Here is a 23,895-nt window from a genome sequence, read left to right on the forward strand (position 1 = left end):
TGCAGTGGTGACAGGTAGGGTGGCAAACACTCTCAACAAGCAGTAGATTGCAGGGAGTTTATCTTGATCACATAAAAGAAGTTTATTGTTTACTGTCAGTTTCTATTTATTTTCTTTTTGTGAAAGTTCAATGGGGGGGGGGTTCTAACCCCCCCCTGGCTACGCCATTTCTCTCCTAAAACTAGGAACTATTTTACTGAGGCACTTACCTGAGTTAAATGTGCCGGTATACATTTAAAATAGTCTTGTAATTTTTAGGATTATTAACTAACGAAACGAGTAACGACTGTAACTACTGGCTCATCGCACTTGACTCATGTTGGCCATACTCACTGGAGAGCGCGATGTTTAACTTTGTGTTGGTGAATGACCATGATGTGACTGTGACAAGGTGAAATTAGGAGAAAGGTTGTGATTTATATGTAGGCGTAGTGTTATGTATGCACTTCGTACAGTATGATTACCGTCGGACATGTTAAAGAACTAACGTTTTCTTCTCTTTCTACCGAGAAGAAAGTCGAACTGAAGGAGTGTTTTAGGCCAACACCAGACTTCTTGTTGAAAAAACCGGAGACAAAGAAAAATGAAAATAGGGCTTTCCAAAGACAAATTAGTTCTCCTGACGTATATAACAAGAACTCGCGGATATGTGGAAGTGATATCTCAGAAACCTTTTCCTGCTTTCGTTGCCCGCTATTCTCCCGTTCTAGGAAAGGAGATAAATGGATCACCACAGGGGTGATATCAATAGTACCATGGACTTTGAAATGCTTGGTGAAGTCAATGTCGTGTCTTGTGTAAGTGATCACTACAATGAAACTATTCGTAAACATAACTCGATGGTGGACAAGAACAGGCAAATATTATTATTATTATTATTATTATTATTATGTATGTTCAGTCTTCAGCCCTAAGGCTGGTTGGATCCTCAACAGCTCTGCCATCAGCTGTCATAGATGGCCTAGGCATCACTGAAGAGGCATACTAGGGAAATGAGGAATGAGGTAGTTTCCCGTTGCTATCCTCACTGAGCCAGAAGTTGCTGTTACATATCAGTCTGCGAAGCCCACTGAAATGCACGCACCAACCGACCCTATGAGCAACATTTTTACACCATTCATAGCAGGGACTGGCTGCAGAAGGAATGGAATTACTAGCATCGCTCATACCTCAGTCACTTTCATATTGTCAAAGCCAAGGATAAGACAGAGACAGATCAATGAAAGTAACAAAATTGCTCTAGCCCATACCAGAAGACATAGTGCACTGTAAACACTAGGTCCTGCCAGTAAAGGCATATAATAATAATAATAATAATAATAATAATAATAATAATAAAAACAATTGCGTATGCATTGCACCGTATAGTGTTCGAATTGTGTATCTTGATAACATGTTTTGAAGAACTTGAGATATTTGTGGAATTATGAAACTAAGGTGCGCCCCCCACTGCTGATATCCACGAGCCGCCACTGCACTTACGACTTGTAACCCATGTGATGGTGATAATTATGTAATTCTATTAGAATTTTCAAGTTAATCTCAGAAATTTAGATGGATCTCCGTTGCTGTTTAATGAGTATTTCATTTCAAGTGATACCACTAGTTCGATCACTAGTCTCTAATTGGATTAAGAATATTACCAGATATGAGTTCATCCTCCGGATATTATTGACGCGACCATGCTAAAAATAATTAACTAATTCATAATGGCAGGATTCGTTGTAAATATTGTGTACATGAAATACGTGTTATCCTGTGTGAATATGATGTGAGTGTCTGTGTTCTAATTAGGAATATTTTTTCATGTTTTCAATTATTCAATGTATTTTAATCTGGTCCTGCATTCATCGCGACAGCACAGATTATTTTCAACGTTGATTTGCCACCATGATGACTTGTTTAGCGTACTTTAAGGAACAATTTGCTAACAATAACGTTGAGTAAGACCAGGCTAGGATTTAATTTGCACTTACCAAAGAGTTAGACGAAAGATTGTCTAGTTCATTTCCAGCAAAGGCAAGCAATTTATAAATTAATCCTTAACTAACTCACACGTGGTTATGAGAAATTTTTCAGTGCATTTATATTAAAATTTCCAAAATATTTTCAAACTGATTTGAAACTTTAAATGCCATGCAAGTATAAATATAATGTCCACAAATGGCATAATTAGCTTGAACCTAGGAGATAACGAGCAATGATGATGATAATTAATTGGTTACTTAATTAACTGGCAAAATCTGTGTCATAATTACAGTGAGAATTATTTGTAAACACGATCGTGTGATGATAGAAGTAAATGCTACACAGATAGGGTTGGAAATTAATAATAATTAATCAATTACAATCTTGGAGTCAACTCAGATTTTCCATCAGAATTTCTACTGGTGTTATTAATGGATGGTACATACCTTAGTTAATGAAATTCATCAGTATTTAACAGTGACCACGTGTTGAGATTGCAATAAACTAAGGGAAAATGAATTTTATTATGAAATAATAAGCGAGATAGCTGCCTACTAATTTGGTGTAAATCATTATTGAAGCCTTAGGATACTTTCCTTTAAAAAATATGTTAATTTTTGATGGCACTGAAGGCCTAATCTTTTGTTAATTTTCATTCCAGAATTTAACCATAGAGCGGAAGGACAAGGATTATGTTTGATTGATTGTTAATTGCTACAGGAAGACCAGACATCATGAAAGAGCATTGTATTTAATCTCAGCAAGGATATTTTGTTGTACATTGATACTTATGTCAATAAATGTAAGAGTGTTGTTAATTTTTTCCTTTTTGCTTGGTGTCACCCCTTTTTCCCTTAAATGCCTCTAAAAATGGAAAGCCATGAACGAATGGTCCACCCCGGTATCTCTCGCTCACTGGCTGGGCTTAGCTCAGCAATAAAGGGGGCAATACAGTGCCATATCGTAGCCATTTCTGCATTTCCGTAAACTGTATTGAACCCAGCTTGAGGCAATTCATTTTCAGGGTATTCTGCAAGATGTGAAGTGCACTCAAAAGGAGCCAGCCAGGAATATTCAGGTGACTCACAAATCTTGGAGTTCCAATCCATTTCCACTACTTCATACATATTCCACACGTCGTCGTCACTTACTAGTGGATTAGCAGACCGAGGCAGTTCTGACACATTTTTGCGTTCTTCTCTGAAGGCTGGTTCCTTGCTACTATTTGGCAAGATAATACTTATGTACTGCAAGCCTCTTGCAGCCCTTGGGGTCACTGTCATGCATTGTTACCTCTGGCAAAATCAATTTTTGTCCAGTTCCGCTGCTCTTGCTTCAAAAACATTGTGACTCTATTCTGCTACCGATCGGTCACAACTGGCAAGGGTGTCACATTGTTAAAAAGAGAGTTAAGAGGTTCCACCTATTCAGTACACTGATATGAAGTTGCACAAACTTATGTTACAACATGTTTAATTCGGCAGCTGATTGAAAGAGTAGGGCAAAAGGTATGCAATTATCAACACACAAGTATGAAGTTTCCAACTTTAAATGGTGATGCTTACCAAACGAAATCTAAGGCCTATCATTACATGGGCCTAAAAGTGAAAATCGCAAAACTGGGCAAAGATATAAAATTTCTTAAACAATGTATCGCACACAAATTAAATCTCTATTTTCTTAAAACTAGCAATAAAAGTATGTTATGTATGTTGATAATTGTACACCTTATGCCCTACTCTTTTCCATCGGCTGCCATATTAAACATGTTGTAACGTAAGTTTGTGCAACTTTATATCAGTGTATTAAATAGGTGGAACTTGGTAACTTCCTTTTTAACATTGTGATTCTTAGTTCAATACGGAACAATTATGAAGTATCTAGCTTTAAATAGCAAGGGTGTGTTCATTTGCTGAGAGGGAGGGTAGGCTCCGATTCCTGGCAGTGCTACGGCATTGTTGCCACTATTCAAAATCATCCCGTGGATAACTTTGGTTCAAAAAGAAACGAGCCAGAGGCTATACAATGAAAACCGCTGAAAGGATCGTAATGTCATTACCTGGGGAGGAAGGTTTGGTCCCTATTCTTTCTTTCTTTATTCGTGTCAGAAGTATCAACTTATAGATATTTAACAAAAAGCAACATCTACATTTCTACTATACAAATATACAAGTCTATTATACAATCACAGATAGAGCAACAATATTCAAGAGCTAGATGATGCTTGCCCAGTATTGGGCGACGTCAATAGCGTTGGGGGAGGCTGCAATCAAGTCTTTCATAGTGCACATTGAAGGACATAAAACACACTGACATAGATGTTGGATCGTCTGCTGCTCTCCGCAATCACAAAGTGATGAATCACTTGAGAAGCCCCACTTCCGCAAGTTTACTTTGGTTCTGCCGACTTCTGTACGGAGTCTGTTAAGGGCTTTCCATACTGTCCACTTCTCCTGGTGTCCACATGGAAGACTTTCCTTTGGCTCTATCCAGTTGGAAAGGTGGTGGATTCTTTCTTTCCACATTGTGACTCTAGCATTCTCTGCTTTCCCCTCAAGGTTGACTGATGTGCGGAGAAAACTTTTCCTAGATTTTAGCCTCTGTGTGGCTGGTTGGTATCCATAGAGAGGATGTGCTTCTGAAGAAGATGCCTGGAGCCTTTCTTTGTTAGCTGCTACCTCCCTACGAATCTCACCGGGAGCAATACCAGCTAAAAGTTGGACCTTCTCAATGGGTGTAGGTTTCAAACATCCAGTGATGATCCTGCAGCTTTCGTTTAAAGCTATGTCGACCTGCTTCGTATGAGCTGACCTGTACCAAACTGGGGAGGCATATTCTCCTGCAGAATAGCATAGAGCTAGAGCTGATGTTCTAATTGTTTGTGGTTGTGTTCCCCAACTTGTTCCTGATAACTTTCGTAGAATGTTGTTTCTGGCAGCTATCTTTTGTTTCAGGTTTTGGCAATGTTTCTTATATGTTAATGTGCGATCCAGCATAACTCCCAGGTACTTTGGCGTAAAGCAGTGTTCCAGTAAGTTCCCCTTCCATAGTACTTTGAGTTTCTGAGAGGCCTGTGCATGCCGCAGATGGAACGCACAGATTTGAGTCTTAGCTGGATTTGGTTTGAGTTGGTTTTTCTCATAATAGTTACCTAGCTCTTCTAATGCAGCAGTTAAAGAGATCTCTGCTTCATCAAAGGTATCAGTTTGAGTAGTAAGTGCAAGGTCATCGGCATAGATAAAGCTTTTAGTATTTTCTGGTAATGGCTGGTCATTAGTGTAGATGTTGAAAAGAACAGGAGCCAGTACACTGCCTTGAGGTAGTCCATTCCTTTGATTCCTCCATCTGCTTCGGCGTCCTTGGAATTCGACAAAAAAGCGACGATTTTCCAGGAGAGTAGCTATCATCTTGGTTACCTTGATGTCTGTAATCATTCTATAAAGTTTGTGTAATAATATCCTGTGATTTACTGTATCGTAGGCGGCTGAGAGGTCCACAAAAGCCACACCAGTAATCTTCTTCATTTCAAACCCGTCCTCGATATGCTGGGTTAGATGTAAAACCTGTGCTGTGCAACTCTTTCCTGGGCGGAAGCCACATTGCTGAGGGATTAGGACTTGGTCTACTACTCCCATTAAGCGATTGAGCAGCATTCTTTCCATTATTTTGTATAGGTGGCAGAGTAAGGAGATTGGTCTGAAATTTTTAGGGTTCGAAGGTTCCTTTCCAGGTTTCAGAAATGCGATCACCTTGGATTTTCTCCATATTTTTGGAATTTTTAGGGAAGTAAAGCAGTTGTTGAAGAATTTTAAAAGCCATGCCTGTGTGGTTGAACTGAAGTGTTTTATTTGTTCTATTGTGATATCATCTAATCCTGCCGCTTTTCCATTTTTGGCGCATTGAATCGCTTTCTGTAATTCCATTATTTCAAATGGCCGGGATAGGTTACTGGACTTCATTACCTCGCTTTTTAGGATATTATGTTCCATCTTCCTTATTGGGTGATTTGTTTTCCCATTGATGGCAAGCTGATTTGCGATTTGGTTTGCCGTAACATTTGCATGGACTGGTCCCTTTGTTGGATCGTTGCTAAGTCGTTTGAGAAGCTTCCAAGCCTTTCGGCTATCCCTTGACATGTCAGTTTCCTCCATAAGTTTGATCCAAGCATCTTTCTTTGCCTCTGCAATTGAGGAAAGCAGTTTCCTTCCAGCTGAGATAGTGTCTTCACTTAGTGGATCTTCCTGAAACAGTGAAATATATGTGTTCATTTGGGCAGCTGTGTCTGAAGTTAGACCTTGTATATAGTTAACTCTGCATCCTCGTGGTATGGAAGCGCGGGAAGCTTTCTTCACAGCTTCAACAAACTGATCATAAAACTCTGGTGTTGGGTGGATATCTGATATTATTTTATCAAGGGTTGAGCTGAACTTCTCCCAGTCTGCTTTTTTGAAATTATATCTCCTTCGAAACGGAACCTTTATTGGTTGAATTGCAGAGAAAAGTTGACACATTACAGGCCGATGCTGGGTATTTGGAATAGGATTGCACATTGATTTCACACATTGCTGTGCCACGTGTTCACTCACAAATATCAGGTCTGGGTTGAAGCCTCGTCGCCATCTACTGCTGTTAAAGGATGGAGGTAGTTTGGGGTCATGAATAAGTTGTAATTGGTAATCATCAGCCCATTCTAATACAGCTTCTCCATTATTATCATCATCTGTATATCCCCATGCACTGTTATGGCTGTTGAAGTCTCCAACCACAAAGTTTGTCTTTTGCTTGAAGTAGTTATCTGGAATTTTAAAGGAGAAATCTACATTTGGTGGTTTGTAGATGCCCGAAACGGTGCAGTTACTGAGTTCCACAGTTATTATCTCGATTTGATTTTCATTGGTGGTTGCAACAGACAAAATTTGTAAATTTGGTTTGGCAAAAACAGCGCTGCCATACTGTCTGTGGGGAATCTCGGCCACAAGTCTCATTCCCGCTATTTTTGGTCGCCGTAGTTGCTCATCCCTGTGAGTTTCCTGAAGGCATAATATATCACATTTGTAAGTTTGACAAAGCTGGTGTAATATTCCTTCTTTAGATGGAGATAAACCTTCAATATTTACAGATATAATGGTTAGTGTTGGTCTTGATAAAGACCGTTCTGAATATAGCGATTGGGTCATATTGACTGGTAGATACTTCTGGAATGCTGACGTTCAGTTCAGTACTGGAATTTTAATCCAGGTACCTATGCAGGGGCACCACGAGCAGGAATCAGCTTCACCCCCTATAAGAGTGCTGAGGTCCCAAACTCACCGCTAGAGGGACACGGTCGCACACCCACATGATGATAGAGCTAGCAGGTGCACGAATCGACCGTCCACTGCATTCAGTCGTGCTGAAAACAGTGAACTGGAGGCTCAAATGAAGACAAAATGGGCGTAGTGCATTTCCTGACAGCGGAAAGAGTGTGGGGAACTGAAATACATCGAAGAATGGCACAAGTTTACGGAGAGCTCTGCATGTCAATTGTAAGTGTCAAAGCATGGCGTAAGCGATTCAGGAAAGGACAGATGTTGTTTGCTGATGATGCATGGTCTGGAAATCCACACCGCATTATGGATGTCATTGTCCAGCAGGTGGATGCCTTCATTATGCAAGACCGGTGAGTTACAAGCAGTTGTTGTTGCAGAGGTCGGAGTGAGCGTCAGAATTGTTCACGCCATTATTAAGGACAGATTGAAATTTCGCAAAAAGTGCACCCAATGGGTGCCTCTCAGTCTTCAAACATCACAGGAAGAATGTTGAATTGGATACTCTCTTGAACATCGGCTGCACTATACCAAGGAAGGGAATGAATTCATGTCTCAGGTGGTCGCTGGAGATGAGGCATGGTGTCATCACTTCGAACCCGATTCAGAGCAATAAAGTCTCCAGTGGAAGCATGCAGGTTTGCCACCACCCTATAAATTCAAGTGCGGGAAAGGTTATGCTCAGCTTCTTCTTTGATTAAAAGGGCCCCCTTATGGACTTCCTGCAGCATGGGACAATAAATGTGCAGTGATATTGATAAACCTCCACTGTCCTTCGCGAAACGATCAACATAGCTCACTGGAGGAATCATTCTGCTCCACGACAATGCAAGGTCTCATACAGGAAACACAGTCAAGGAGCTCTTGCAGACATTCAAATGGGAGGTCATCAGTCACTCTCCATACAGACCGGATCTGTCTCCCTGTGACTATACCATTTTTGGTGAGCTAAAAAAGAGGCGAACGATTCACCTTGGACGATGTCAAACAGTACATTCGGAACTGGTTCACATGGCAGCCTCAGGAATTTTATGATAGCCATTCACCACCTTGTGTCACAGTGTGACAAGTGGCTGAAGAGTGCTTGTTTTAATTTTATAGCCTCGGGCTTGTTTCTTTTTGAATGGCGGTCATACACGGCAAAATAAATGCCACTAAAATTACTGCTGACCTGATGTCCACATTTTCTTAGCAACAAAGTATTTATTGTATGTAATAGTTTGTCATATCGGCAAATCATTGCTGTGTTGATTTCTAAAGTTATTGTTCTCACAATGAAGGAGGAGATGTTTATCGTGCAACATTATTTCCGGCATATAGAAGTGGGGCGTGAGAATGGGCCCAGAAAGTTTGCCTCACATTAAGGCACAATACGAGGAGCGATTTAAAGAGCTAGAACAAATAACAGAAAGAACAACGATGTCACTTTTCATTTTCAAGTTCTGTCATATGGGATCATTCTCTGTGGATCCGTGGTAGAGTGTCGGCCTCCGGATCCCAAGATAGCGGGTTCAAACCCGGCAGAGGTAGTCGGATTTTTGAAGGGCGGAAAAAAGTCCATTCGACACTCCATGTCGTACGATGTCGGCATGTAAAAGATCTCTGGTGATACATTTGGTATTTACCCGACAAAATTAATTAAATCTCAGCCATAGACGCCCAAGAGAGATCCGGTTTACTCTAGGTCCGCTAGATGGCAGACAGAGAAAACCGGAACGTCGAAATTGACGAGCAGACAGCCAGATGGCGTCAAATCGAAATGTCTGCAAACGGTAGCTGAGGCCATACGATTATTATTATTATTCTTATGTCAACGAAAGTAAAGAAACTACTGAAGTATTACCGGTAGTATTTCACCGGCGATGTTACCACTTCCCCAAGAGCATAACAAATGTGATACGGACCCAACTGCCAAAATAAAAATTTGGGCCCCCTCAAATAAAATGCGAAAACCTATGAATCACTAATATAAATGTAATTATAGCAGGAAGAAGTAATTCAATATATTGTCAGGCTATGTAAACAAAGGGATTATTTGTTATCATAAGATTGCTAAAAGTAATGTTTAATAGGTTTTATTTGACTGCCTACATGGTTTAATGGCTGAACTGCCAACCATGCACCACTTAATATTAATCAGTTTCATAAACAGAACTGTATTCTGTAACTGACACCAAAGTCTTGGTTATAAAAAAGTATTCAGAAAAATATAACAAAATAAAAACAAAAACTCATCAATTAAGGTTCGAAAAATATCAAACCGCAAACTGATAAGCCTAATGTACTATTAACTACGTGCAGAGAGAGCTCGTACGAAAGTGAGTTGACTGATTGTTATTACACCAACATCTTATTGGCATTATACATTGTTGTCCAATAAATGTGTGACACAAGTTACATGTTCTGCAAAATTTGTGGACAATACGAACTCAGGATTACACAGCAAGAATATAATTTTATAACTATGATATTTTGGTATTAACTTTCATTGCTGTGATTTATTAAAATAATTTGCTGCGGGTGTTTTGTGGAAAGTGTTTCGCAGTGTTGTGAGATACGGCAAGGGTAAAACCAATATAAATGGTCCGTTATTGGACATTATAAATTTTCCAGCTAACTCATTCTTGGTTGCCAGCATTTCGCCCTCGCGTGCTAGGGTGGGCTCATCAGTTGGTACCTAGCACACCTACCAATACGCTGGCTAGTGCATACCGTGGAGGCCACTGTGTAGGCTAACTGGAGCCACTGGCAGTGCCAATGCACTAAGAGACTTTGTCTCATTATCAAAAATTGATATATGCACTCAATACGCAGCCAGCTTATTGGTAGGTGTGCTAGGTACCAACTGATGAGCACACCCTAGCGCGCGAGGGCGAAATGCTGGTAACCAAGAATGAGTTAGCTGGAAAATTTATAATGTCCAATAACGGACCATTTATATTGGTATTATAAATTTACTCATTCAGGACAAATATTTCAGATTCCCTATGGGAATCAACATCTATATCATCTGATGGCCAAGCAGGCAACAATTTTTGATAATGAGACAAAGTCTCTTAGTGCATTGGCACTGCCGGTGGCTCCAGTTAGCCTACACAGTGGCCTCCACGGTATGCACTAGCCAGCGTATTGGTAGGTGTGCTAGGTACCAACTGATGAGCCCACCCTAGCACGCGAGGGCGAAACGCTGGCAACCAAGAATGAGTTAGCTGAAAAATGTATAATGTCCAATAACGGACCATTTATATTGGTATTATAAATTTACTCATTCAGGACAAATATTTCAGATTCCCTATGGGAATCAACATCTATATCATCTGATGGCCAAGCAGGCATCAATTTTTGATAATGGGACAAAGTCTCTTAGTGCATTGGCACTGCCAGTGGCTCCAGTTAGCCTACACAGTGGCCTCCACGGTATGCACTAGCCAGCGTATTGGTAGGTGTGCTAGGTACCAACTGATGAGCACACCCTAGCACGCGAGGGCGAAACGCTGGCAACCAAGAATGAGTTAGCTGAAAAATTTATAATGTCCAATAACGGACCATTTATATTGGTATTATAAATTTACTCATTCAGGACAAATATTTCAGATTCCCTATGGGAATCAACATCTATATCATCTGATGGCCAAGCAGGCATCAATTTTTGATAATGAGACAAAGTCTCTTAGTGCATTGGCACTGCCGGTGGCTCCAGTTAGCCTACACAGTGGCCTCCACGGTATGCACTAGCCAGCGTATTGGTAGGTGTGCTAGGTACCAACTGATGAGCCCACCCTAGCACGCGAGGGCGAAACGCTGGCAACCAAGAATGAGTTAGCTGAAAAATTTATAATGTCCAATAACGGACCATTTATATTGGTATTATTAATTTACTCATTCAGGACAAATATTTCAGATTCCCTATGGGAATCAACATCTATATTGTCCCCTTCAAAGGTGGTAATAATTTAGTAAAAGGAAAATAATTTATTTCATCAGCGTGTTGGAACATTATTTAATCGCCAAGAGGGTGAGATTTTGTACTTCCGTGCTAGTGCGAGCCAGTCACTTTGCGAACCGGTTTTTCCCGACCTACCAAGAGAACGAGGAAGCAGGGTGAAATTCCTGTTATGTGGCCTTCAAACACATGTGTGCGTACCACGTGACCCGGCGAGCAGCCTGATCTCAATCGATCAATAAATGGAAAGTCAAGTGACGTGAAACTGGAGCAGCCAATAAAAATTACAATCTTCACAGGAATGCAACAAATCCACCAATTAGATGTAATTAAGGGGCACACCTACATCTTAGGATAGGAAATTAATGGTAATTCCAGAGGAAAATTTTATAGAGGGTTTTGTACTTCTGAACGCTAAATTTGAGCATTACTCTGACTGCAGCTACGGAAGAGACTGGACGTCGTTTGCTTCACGGGAAGACTTTACATTAGAGAAGGCATCGAGGACTGTATAAACAGCAATTCAGACACTCGGAAAAATTAGCTACGATTTTATTTAGGGTTGTCCCAAGATAAGTGTCTACATCCAAATTATAAACATCGTGTGTGTTTCCTGGGCTATTGCTAAGACTTTTGTTAGTTTCAGCTTTCTACGAGAACTTGGAAGGTCCTTGGTTCGAGTTCACTGCAAGATGGTTATCCAGTTCCGCGAAGAATACTACAAGTTCCTGTGTATCTTCAGCTCCTCCATGAGTCACTAAGCATGTAAGGCGTCGGACATGGGCGAGACTTTGTTCGATGGAAGGTGATGTGACCACGTGCTAGGTCATCAGCCACAATCCAGTTCACACCAGCCACATGAGTATTCTTTAAGAATTCAATTTCTTTCTATCTTTGTAAAATGTTTGTAAACGTAGCCTTACCTTATTCATTTAGATTTCTATTAGTTTTGCAGTAGTTTGACTTTTCATTCTTCTTTCTTTGGTGAGAGGTAGTTAGTGCTCTGGAAAGAGTGTGTATTTGTTCTATTAGTTAGAAATGAGTGTATGTCATCGAGAGAGACCTCAACTGTCCTAAGAATTTAGAAGGCAGGAGAGATAAAAAATAAATGAACCCCGCGTTAATTTTGATTGGTTTTGAAATAATTTGGAAATTAATTGAGACAAATTAGGACAGTGTTCTAGTGTTTTTCTTAGTGTAGAATTTCATTCTACGATTGTACGACATGTTTGTGGGTTCGAGTTTGTTTAGAGTCATCCGAATAACTTCATACGACAGCTTTGCGAGTGAGATTATGCACAGTCAGGAATATAATAATAATAATAACGAGTAAAAATAATTAAACCTAATTACGGGCTAAAATGATTTAATAAGGTCATGGGTTTAATGTTAGTTATTCTTGGAAAGTATTATCGTGTGCTCACTTTATGTAAAGTAAGCCTGGGACATGGCAATTCTCCGGACGGAGTAATGACGAATTAGATGTATGTTTTCTGCGCTATTAATTTGAGTATGACTTGCAGATGGACATTATATTTTGAGTAATAATTTATGCATCCATTAGAGTCAATTTTGGGAAGAGATGTGTCACTGGACATGATTTCTTCGAGCTTCAGTGCAGAGTAATTGAGAGCAACGACATTATAGGTGAATAAAAATAAATGCCGCAACTCATGTACCGTAAGCGCGTATTCTAATATTTTGACCTGTGTTGTAGTTATTCTACTTGCTTAATTGGGATGATTTCTGTTTAAAATATTCCTTGAACATCGTTGTATAGTTAATTTCTACGTATAAGTGATAACCTTAATTCCATCACATTCTAAATTGATACCTGGGATGTGCGTGATAGTGTCATCTAGAGAATGATTTCCCTAATTTGCAGTAAATCCTAAATTTAATAATAATGGGTTAGTGTTCGTGTAAATAATATTATAATAATGCCGTGTACCCATGTGTGAATGTGTGATGTGTGATTTGATCCTATTCTGTGTTTTATGAATATTTCTTGTACGATTTTGTGACGATATTCTCCACTATGTGCGTCAAATTTTTGACCGATTTGTATTATTTTGCGTGTCCGTAATTGGATCAATTTTGAATCTTTAGAAGATTTTATGGTAATTTAAGGTAGATTAGGGCCTAATTCACTAAGTTAAAGTGAATAAGAGAAGGCAACGTCCGTGGACTGATGTCACGAGATTTAATTATTAGTTATTGTACAGTCACTTTCTGCATAAAATTGAGTAAAATTTAGGTTGATATAAGTTCAAGTAAAAATTTATTACAAGACGCTTATTCAATTAATAATTATAAAAATGAAGTAATTGTTGGAAGGGAAAGTCTAAGGAAGACTTGCTAACCATAAATTGATGAATTAAATAATTTTCAATAATTTAAATAAGGAAGAGAAATAATCATTTCTTGCAAAAATAAGCGAAATCCAGATGGAATATTTTAATTTAAACAATTTGATTATCATTATAGGAGAATGATATCAGATATTATTTTGATTTTCAATCAAATTTTACAGTAAATTAATGATTCCTATATTTATTATTACAGAAACAAACAGTCGTTGAACTTTAATTTGAGCAAGATCCCTCATAAATGATAGCACGAGGAGAAGATATTTTCAAGAATCAAACCCAGATTTTGTGAATTTAATTGTTTTATTTAAAAGAGTGTCAGTTTTAATAAATGTGTAAACCTATTTTAGTCTCCTTTCATTTGTCGCTAGTCCTTCATCTATCCCTGCCTTTAAAAATTTCTGCACAGCCGATAGGGACCCTCGCTCTCCGGCGAGCTGAGCCCGGCATGAAGGGGGCAGGTATAGATTTGGCGGCCAACGTGGTTTGGCCCGATTTATTGGCTGTACCAATAAAAGGACTCGATCTTGTAGTCCAGAATTTGGACAAAAACAAGATGCGGCGACAAATAAAATTTTTCCAGGTTATTTTTGAGACATTTATTAGCCCAAAATTTGTGGCGAACTACACTCAGGTTAAGTTTAGGAAGAGCCTTGTTGTTTAATTATAAACAAAATCTGGATGATAGTTGTCAATTTTTTTTTGTAGCGGCTATTTTCCGCATAATTTGGACTTAGGCTGTAGGATTGTATTTTACGACGTTAATCTTCTCTGAAGGCTGTGACATCAATCCACTTGTGACTGATGAGTTGGATTCTGGTACGTGGCCATCGAACTTAGTCCTCCCATGTCTGAATTGCCGTTTATTTCAAAGAAAAAATGAGTACTGTAACAATGGAGGATTTACGTAGACTCCTAGACGGAGTAGTGACAGGCTTACAAAATAATTTAAAACGGGAAATGAATGAAAACCAAACTAAATTAGAGCAAAAACTCAGTGAAAATAACGAATCATTAAAGCAAAAACTTAGTGAAAATTTAGAGAAAAAACTTAGTGAAAGTTTAGAGCAAAAACTTAGCGAGAATAGTGAGTTAATAAAAAGGGAACTCAAAGGTACTATTGAGGAAATTCAAAGCAAGACAGAGGAAAATATCGAAAAGTTACACATGGACGTTAAATTATTTAACGGGAAGTTAGCTTCAGTTCAAAGTGAATTGGTATCTGTGAAGCAAAATTTTTCAAATTTAAAGGGAGATATCCAGGCCGGAATAGACAACTCCATGTCAGCTATGTCTAATGAATTTAGTGAAAGGCTAGCTAAAGTACAAACTGGGATATTGCAAGGATTAGGCAAGTATAAGGACGAGGTGCAAGATAAATTTCAAGCGATTGAGGAGAAAATCGATGAGAATACACAGGACTTAACAGCAACCAAAACAGCATGGTCTAGGAAATTCACGCAAATTTTCGAAACTGTGAAACAGGTAGAAAAGGGCGTTATTGCTGAAATAAAAGTAGCCCAAGTCACCAACTCAGAGCGACTTGAATATTTTTACGAAACGATTGAGGAGACACAACAGAGTTTGCAAACTATGAAAACCTCAATAGATAAAGAAATAGGAGAGGTCAAAGCTAGTTCGGAATCTTATAAACAAGAATTACAGAATGGAATTCAGGAACTCACTAAAGAGTTACAGTTGCTTAAGTTGCAAGGCGAAAGTCATAATATTGTAACCAACACATTGTTAGAGAGGCAAAGTAATTTAGAGAAGAAGGTATCCGGAGAAATCTTATCTTCAACTCCGAAGCAGGACGACAAAATGAATGTCCATAACAGTGTAAATGTCACCAATCCAGCTCCAGGATATAATAGCGGAGCAGTAAGTCAGCTTAATACGTCAGGTCAAACGCAGATAGTAAATATAATTCGAATGCAGGAAGACCATCCAAAAAAATTTAATAACGTAAAAGGGGTAACTCCCAGGAGTTTTATTAATGAACTACAGGAATATTTTCGGGACAACAAGATACCAGAAGAGCGCCAACTGCGAGTGACGGAAAGATATTTGGAGAATTCTGTATTGACGTGGTTCACAGCGTTCCGATATTCATTCGAAAATTTCGAAGGATTTAAGAGGGCTTTCCTAGAAAAATATTGGAACACAGACATTCAACATAACCTCAAGACAGAGTTGTATGCTAAGAGGTATGCCCTATCCACGCCAACACGATTTTCTGAATTTTTCTCCAGCCAGCTACGTAAGCTACGACAGCTAGACACACCTCCATCGGAAGCTGAGTTAATAAAGGTTATTACCAGGCAACTTCCGGCAGAGACGCAACGAATTATGATCGCTTCAAATGTACAAACAGCAATTCAAGCTGAGGCCATATTACGACAACTCGACATGACATCTAGAGAACCACAGAGGCGAAATCCCGGCCAAGAACAACAAGTTTTCCAAGCCAATGTCACCAAACCTGAAGAAAGGAGCATTGTTAACCAAGGGAGAAATTGGGGTAGGAATGTCGAAGGAAGACCACCCAGAGACCGATCTCCGAGACCAGGACGCCGAGATAACGAAGAATGGAATTATTCCAGACGTAATGTCCGAAGAAGACCATATGACAACAACAGGGACAGATGGAGAAGAGAACCAGAGAATCGAAGACCTGAGAGACGGAAGAGAAACTGGAGAGAGGAAGAGAGAGAGAAGTATTTGCGTGAACTCCAGCAGTCTAGTCAAGAGCGTAAGAAATGGCATCGGTCTATACATGAGCAGGACGTCAACCCTGATATTGTTGAAGCGGAAAGTTTGGAGTACCAGAGAGCAAAACAAAGGGAAGATAAGGGACATTCGGAAGATGATGGGTACAATCAAGGTGCCATCAAAAAAAAAAAAAAAACAACCCCTGAATTAGTAGGAGATAGTCACGACGCCTCAGTCATGAGGCAAAACGAAGGAGAAGAAGAAGTCTCGACACTAACCCTTATATTAATAGTGAAACGCAAGAATGGATTATTGTTCAGATTGATTCCTGGATGACAAGATCAGATGACCTACTTGAAGAAAATCTGGAGTCGAACACAAACTACCTAAAATCACTACCTATAATTTCGGCTAGGATATGTGGTGTAAGAGTGAAATGCTTAGTGGATACTGGATCTACAATTAGTGTCATTTCAACTTCTTTCCTAAATGATTTAAAGGACAGACATGATATCCCGATTATACCAGTATCTCACATTAAAATAAAAGGAATTATCCCGGATAAAACTGTGGCATGCAAACTACAGACACTGTTGGATGTTGAAATAGGAAATACAAAATTTCAGAACGTATTCTTGGCTATGTCAAATATAAAATTTAACATCATTCTAGGAGTTGACTTTTTGACATCTTACCATGCCAATATTGATCTAAATTCCAACCAGATTCTTTTTCGATTGGATGAGACATTCGAAATGGCTATTTTGACTGATGATGCCCTCAATGAAGGGCGAAACATGTCTCAAGTGGAATCTACAATAAATTCCTAATTTATAAAATTTATATGTATTGAATAGGTGAAAAAAACAAACCTTTTAACATCCTACATACATATGGTTAACCCAGCCGATATAAATGATCAGAGTGTGTTTCTCATTAATAACACCTCGACATCGTGGGAATCCGAAGACCAGGAGGCCACAGAAGAGGTAAATCAGGCCCTGGATAATATCATAGAAGAGGGCGACGATGCAACACACCCGTATGACCTCATACACTCTAAGGTTAACCAAGCTATAGGAACGGAAGAGACTCCGAGAGTTATTGTTAAAGTATAAATCAGTGTTTGATGATAAACCAGGCCAGATCCCTGACTTTAAATATTCTCTAGTAGTCACAGATTGGACTCCGTTTAAAAAGAAGCCTTATCCGATCCCTGAGAAATTTCATTCTCGTGTAGGGAAAATTATTGCAGAAATGGAGACGGGATTATCATGAAGTCCAGTACACCATTCATAAGTGCTCTAGTGGTGGTACATAAACCAGATGGATCTCTGAGAATATGTTTGGACGCGCAAAATATTAACTCCAAACTGATACCAGAAAGAGACCAGGCGCCAGCAATTAAAGATGTCCTTAGAAAATTCCGTGGCATGAACTTGTTCACATCAGTGGATTTTACCTCCTCGTATTACCACATTCTTTTGGAAGAAAAGTCAAGATTATTGACTGTATTTATGTTTGACCAGCAAACATACGTTTTTAGAAAATTGCCCTTTGGCATTTCCAATGCCGCAGCCGCTCTTATACGTGCCTTAGATAGATGCCTTACAGATGAAGTCAAGAGTTTTACTACTAAATATATTGATGATCTGCTTATGGCGAGTGAAACATTCGAAGAACATCTTGTTAAACTAGAAAAGCTGTTGAGCAATCTTTCAAAATCTGGGTTCCACATAAACCTAAAGAAATCACGCTTCTGCCAGTCTGAAATATTATTTTTAGGCCATATTATTGATGGAAAAGGGATAAGGCCGAACCCTGTAAAAATTGAAGCTATTAGCAAATTTCCAAGGCCGATCCGTGTCAAACAAGTACGGCAGTTCCTAGGCATGGCCAACTTCTTTGCGAGCCATTGTCCCAACTATACCCAAACGGTAGCTCCACTTCAAGATCTATTGAAAAAAGGTAACAGATGGAAATGGAACGAAGAGTGTGACCTGGCATTTACCAAGACCAAGGAGATGCTGTTGAATTACGTTAAGCTAGGATATCCTGATTTCGGAAAACCCTTTATACTACAAACGGATGCATCTGGAATCGGAATTAGGGCTGTGTTATTCCAGGAGGACGGAGAGAAGTCGGAAAATAGAACTTACCTAGCCTTCGTTAGTCGCAAATTACGAAATCATGAAAAGCATTATTCCGTAACTGAGATAGAAATGTTATCCATAGTATTTGCATTGAAATATTGGCAGAAAATCATCTACAGATTTCCGATCATCATTAGAACAGATCATAAAGCTTTAACCTTCATGCTAAAGGCTACTATGGCATCAGAACGAGTATTTCGATGGACAATGTTTGTGCAACAATTCAACATTCAATTGGAGCATTGTTCTGGGAAGAGTAATTTACTGGCCGACTGTCTGAGCCGTAATCCTAATTAGGAAGTACTGGAAGTCAACCAACTTGAACTAGTTCCCGAGGATCATGAATTCTTAAGAAAACTCAGATATATACGGCAAGCTCAAAAAAGAGACAGTGACTTAAGACCTATCATTGATTTCCTAGAGGATAAAATTAAACCTAGAGATCCTGGATACCGTAGAATAAGAAGAAGAGCATCCCGATACCAGTATTTAGATAACACTCTATTTAAATTTGTGGATCCGGAAAAATCGAAATTGAGAATTGTTGTACCTTCGAAATTATTTGAACCTTTAATTTGGCATGCGCATCGAATTACCGGACATGGCGGTATCGATAAAACACTGGCTACCATACAAGAGAAATTTATATGGGACAAACAAAGATCAATAGTGAGGAACATAGTTCGAACCTGTGACACATGCCAGAGAGTAAAGCCAAGCTCCCATTTATTGCAACATAATCCTATTCCAATCATACCTTCCGAGCCTAAACAGCTGTACGCAATGGATTTGTTCGGTCCCGTTCCTACATCAAAGAGAGGTAACCGACATGTTGTCGTCACCATCGATGTATTCTCAAAATATGTGACTTTATACCCAATTCAAAAGGCCAACTCAAAATCTGTTATTAGGCGAATCACCCGAAATTTAATTCCGCATATGGGCAAGCCTAAAGCACTTCTCACTGACCACGGATCGCAGTTCACATCTGCAGAATTTCGTGAAGCCATGGAACAGCTTGGGATTAAACACATATTGAACTCGATCCGACATCCATCTAGTAACCCGGCAGAGAGAGTGATGCAAGAACTATCTAAATTCTGCAGAATATTTTGTGGAAATGCACACTGGCTTTGGATCGATGTTCTACCCATTATGATGGAATGTTTAAACAATACAGTACACGAGGCTACGTCACAGATTCCTGTTACTCTTCACTTCGACCGACAACCGCATCGACCTTGGGACGATATTGTCCAATGCCCTGGTAATCTGAAGCCTACGCTGGAAGAAAACATTCGGAAAGCCGCCACTTCATTGCGCGAGCAAGCTGAGCGGAGACAACGCAGAGTGAAGGATAAAAAGTTTCACCGACCCCTCAGACTCAATGAATATGTTCTTTTGAAAAAGCCAGCTACGTCAGAAACAACTAGCAAGTATTACGCCAAATTTGCACCTCTTTTTATCGGTCCTTATAAAATTATAAAAGTTTATGGGAATAACGCTTACAGAATCCAGAGTCTAGATAAAAATTATGAAGGTATTCATAACGCCCAGAATTTAAAAAGTTATTATTCTTCTAAACCTATAGATGGTCGTCATAACAATCTCATAATAGAAGAAGAAACGCCGCGAGATATAGATGAGGATCCAACCTACCGCCATGCTTCAACCCAAGTAAATTTACAAGACGAGATCTGTGAAGAATGCCGTGAATTGCAAGAGAAGGTAATGGATCAACTTCGACGGCTTGGTGCTGCACTTGAGGCAGACAACGCGAGGCTTCGTGCTGGAACAGAACCCTAAATTGAGGTGACACATGATTACCACTTAAATTTTCAGGGAACATGTTAATTGGAGATTTCCTGTAATAATGATTCCATCTTCAGATCAAATCATTATTTAACCAAGGGAGAAATATGTCCCCTTCAAAAGTGGTAATAATTTAGTAAAAGGAAAATAATTTATTTCATCAGCGTGTTGGAACATTATTTAATCGCCAAGAGGGTGAGATTCTGTACTTCCGTGCTAGTGCGAGCCAGTCACTTTGCGAACCGGTTTTTCCCGACCTACCAAGAGAACGAGGAAGCAGGGTGAAATTCCTGTTATGTGGCCTTCAAACACATGTGTGCGTACCACGTGACCCGGCGAGCAGCCTGATCTCAATCGATCAATAAATGGAAAGTCAAGTGACGTGAAACTGGAGCAGCCAATAAAAATTACAATCTTCACAGGAATGCAACAAAACTACCAATTAGATGTAATTAAGGGGCACACCTACATCTTAGGATAGGAAATTAATGGTAATTCCAGAGGAAAATTTTATAGAGGGTTTTGTACTTCTGAACGCTAAATTTGAGCATTACTCTGACTGCAGCTACGGAAGAGACTGGACGTCGTTTGCTTCACGGGAAGACTTTACATTAGAGAAGGCATCGAGGACTGTATAAACAGCAATTCAGACACTCGGAAAAATTAGCTACGATTTTATTTAGGGTTGTCCCAAGATAAGTGTCTACATCCAAATTATAAACATCGTGTGTGTTTCCTGGGCTATTGCTAAGACTTTTGTTAGTTTCAGCTTTCTACGAGAACTTGGAAGAAGGAAGGTCCTTGGTTCGAGTTCACTGCAAGATGGTTATCCAGTTCCGCGAAGAATACTACAAGTTCCTGTGTATCTTCAGCTCCTCCATGAGTCACTAAGCATGTAAGGCGTCGGACATGGGCGAGACTTTGTTCGATGGAAGGTGATGTGACCACGTGCTAGGTCATCAGCCACAATCCAGTTCACACCAGCCACATGAGTATTCTTTAAGAATTCAATTTCTTTCTATCTTTGTAAAATGTTTGTAAACGTAGCCTTACCTTATTCATTTAGATTTCTATTAGTTTTGCAGTAGTTTGACTTTTCATTCTTCTTTCTTTGGTGAGAGGTAGTTAGTGCTCTGGAAAGAGTGTGTATTTGTTCTATTAGTTAGAAATGAGTGTATGTCATCGAGAGAGACCTCAACTGTCCTAAGAATTTAGAAGGCAGGAGAGATAAAAAATAAATGAACCCCGCGTTAATTTTGATTGGTTTTGAAATAATTTGGAAATTAATTGAGACAAATTAGGACAGTGTTCTAGTGTTTTTCTTAGTGTAGAATTTCATTCTACGATTGTACGACATGTTTGTGGGTTCGAGTTTGTTTAGAGTCATCCGAATAACTTCATACGACAGCTGTGCGAGTGAGATTATGCACAGTCAGGAATATAATAATAATAATGAGTAAAAATAATTAAACCTAATTACGGGCTAAAATGATTTAATAAGGTCATGGGTTTAATGTTAGTTATTCTTGGAAAGTATTATCGTGTGCTCACTTTATGTAAAGTAAGCCTGGGACATGGCAATTCTCCGGACGGAGTAATGACGAATTAGATGTATGTTTTCTGCGCTATTAATTTGAGTATGACTTGCAGATGGACATTATATTTTGAGTAATAATTTATGCATCCATTAGAGTCAATTTTGGGAAGAGATGTGTCACTGGACATGATTTCTTCGAGCTTCAGTGCAGAGTAATTGAGAGCAACGACATTATAGGTGAATAAAAATAAATGCCGCAACTCATGTACCGTAAGCGCGTATTCTAATATTTTGACCTGTGTTGTAGTTATTCTACTTGCTTAATTGGGATGATTTCTGTTTAAAATATTCCTTGAACATCGTTGTATAGTTAATTTCTACGTATAAGTGATAACCTTAATTCCATCACATTCTAAATTGATACCTGGGATGTGCGTGATAGTGTCATCTAGAGAATGATTTCCCTAATTTGCAGTAAATCCTAAATTTAATAATAATGGGTTAGTGTTCGTGTAAATAATATTATAATAATGCCGTGTACCCATGTGTGAATGTGTGATGTGTGATTTGATCCTATTCTGTGTTTTATGAATATTTCTTGTACGATTTTGTGACGATATTCTCCACTATGTGCGTCAAATTTTTGACCGATTTGTATTATTTTGCGTGTCCGTAATTGGATCAATTTTGAATCTTTAGAAGATTTTATGGTAATTTAAGGTAGATTAGGGCCTAATTCACTAAGTTAAAGTGAATAAGAGAAGGCAACGTCCGTGGACTGATGTCACGAGATTTAATTATTAGTTATTGTACAGTCACTTTCTGCATAAAATTGAGTAAAATTTAGGTTGATATAAGTTCAAGTAAAAATTTATTACAAGACGCTTATTCAATTAATAATTATAAAAATGAAGTAATTGTTGGAAGGGAAAGTCTAAGGAAGACTTGCTAACCATAAATTGATGAATTAAATAATTTTCAATAATTTAAATAAGGAAGAGAAATAATCATTTCTTGCAAAAATAAGCGAAATCCAGATGGAATATTTTAATTTAAACAATTTGATTATCATTATAGGAGAATGATATCAGATATTATTTTGATTTTCAATCAAATTTTACAGTAAATTAATGATTCCTATATTTATTATTACAGAAACAAACAGTCGTTGAACTTTAATTTGAGCAAGATCCCTCATAAATGATAGCACGAGGAGAAGATATTTTCAAGAATCAAACCCAGATTTTGTGAATTTAATTGTTTTATTTAAAAGAGTGTCAGTTTTAATAAATGTGTAAACCTATTTTAGTCTCCTTTCATTTGTCGCTAGTCCTTCATCTATCCCTGCCTTTAAAAATTTCTGCACAGCCGATAGCGAACGGTCCACCTCTGAGACCCTCGCTCTCCGGCGAGCTGAGCCCGGCATGAAGGGGGCAATATCAAGGGTAAAACATGTTTACAGCTGTGCTGTGTTACATTCAACGCAAGAAACTGCTGCTAGGTGCAACCAAGTGGCAGTTCTTCTACGTACCAATTATAAAAACAAACTATTTCGACTGATTCTATAAATTGCCCTGATCATAACTGTGCAGAATGACATTAGGTTAGATATGTTCTTATTCGAGGAGTCTGTGGGTTCCCTTAATGGCCCGGGCCCACCTGCACTGCAGGCCCTAACATTACGCCCCTGTGACCTCCAACTTATGCATCACCTCTCATGTCTCCTTACAATGCCAGATTATAGTCACTCAGCAAAGTCTTCTTTGCCCGCTAATTCTCCCAAGCCTGTTCCCTTGGCAGTGGCTTCACTAGATAGTAGTTAGGGACAGTGGGAATCTTGTTAATCCCTTCACGTGTGTCGGAGATAAGCGGTCGCCCAAGAGCCGTCACCAGAAAACAAGAATCGTGGGTATTTCTCTGACAGGTGTTACAGTCCCAAAAGCATAGTCTGCTCTGTAGTATCAAAATTCTTAGAGGGTTTACTCTAAGACAGGGCATGACAAATCCCGGAAGCAAGACCACCTTGATGTTTAAAATTAGTGGGTTACAACTAGTTACAACAAACTTCCCTCATTATCAACATCTTGAACCAGCT

At 39.0% G+C, this 23,895-nt stretch overlaps 1 protein-coding gene across 9 annotated transcripts in view; it reads right to left on the bottom strand.

The window, feature by feature from the left end:
* The window catches only part of LOC136886803 (uncharacterized), a 181,145-nt gene that overhangs the window by 140,296 nt on the left and 16,954 nt on the right, over positions 1-23,895 (bottom strand). The window lies entirely within an intron of this gene.

Source organism: Anabrus simplex, chromosome X (assembly GCF_040414725.1).
Source record: "Anabrus simplex isolate iqAnaSimp1 chromosome X, ASM4041472v1, whole genome shotgun sequence".
In the NCBI taxonomy this organism is placed as follows: Eukaryota; Metazoa; Arthropoda; class Insecta; order Orthoptera; family Tettigoniidae; genus Anabrus; species Anabrus simplex.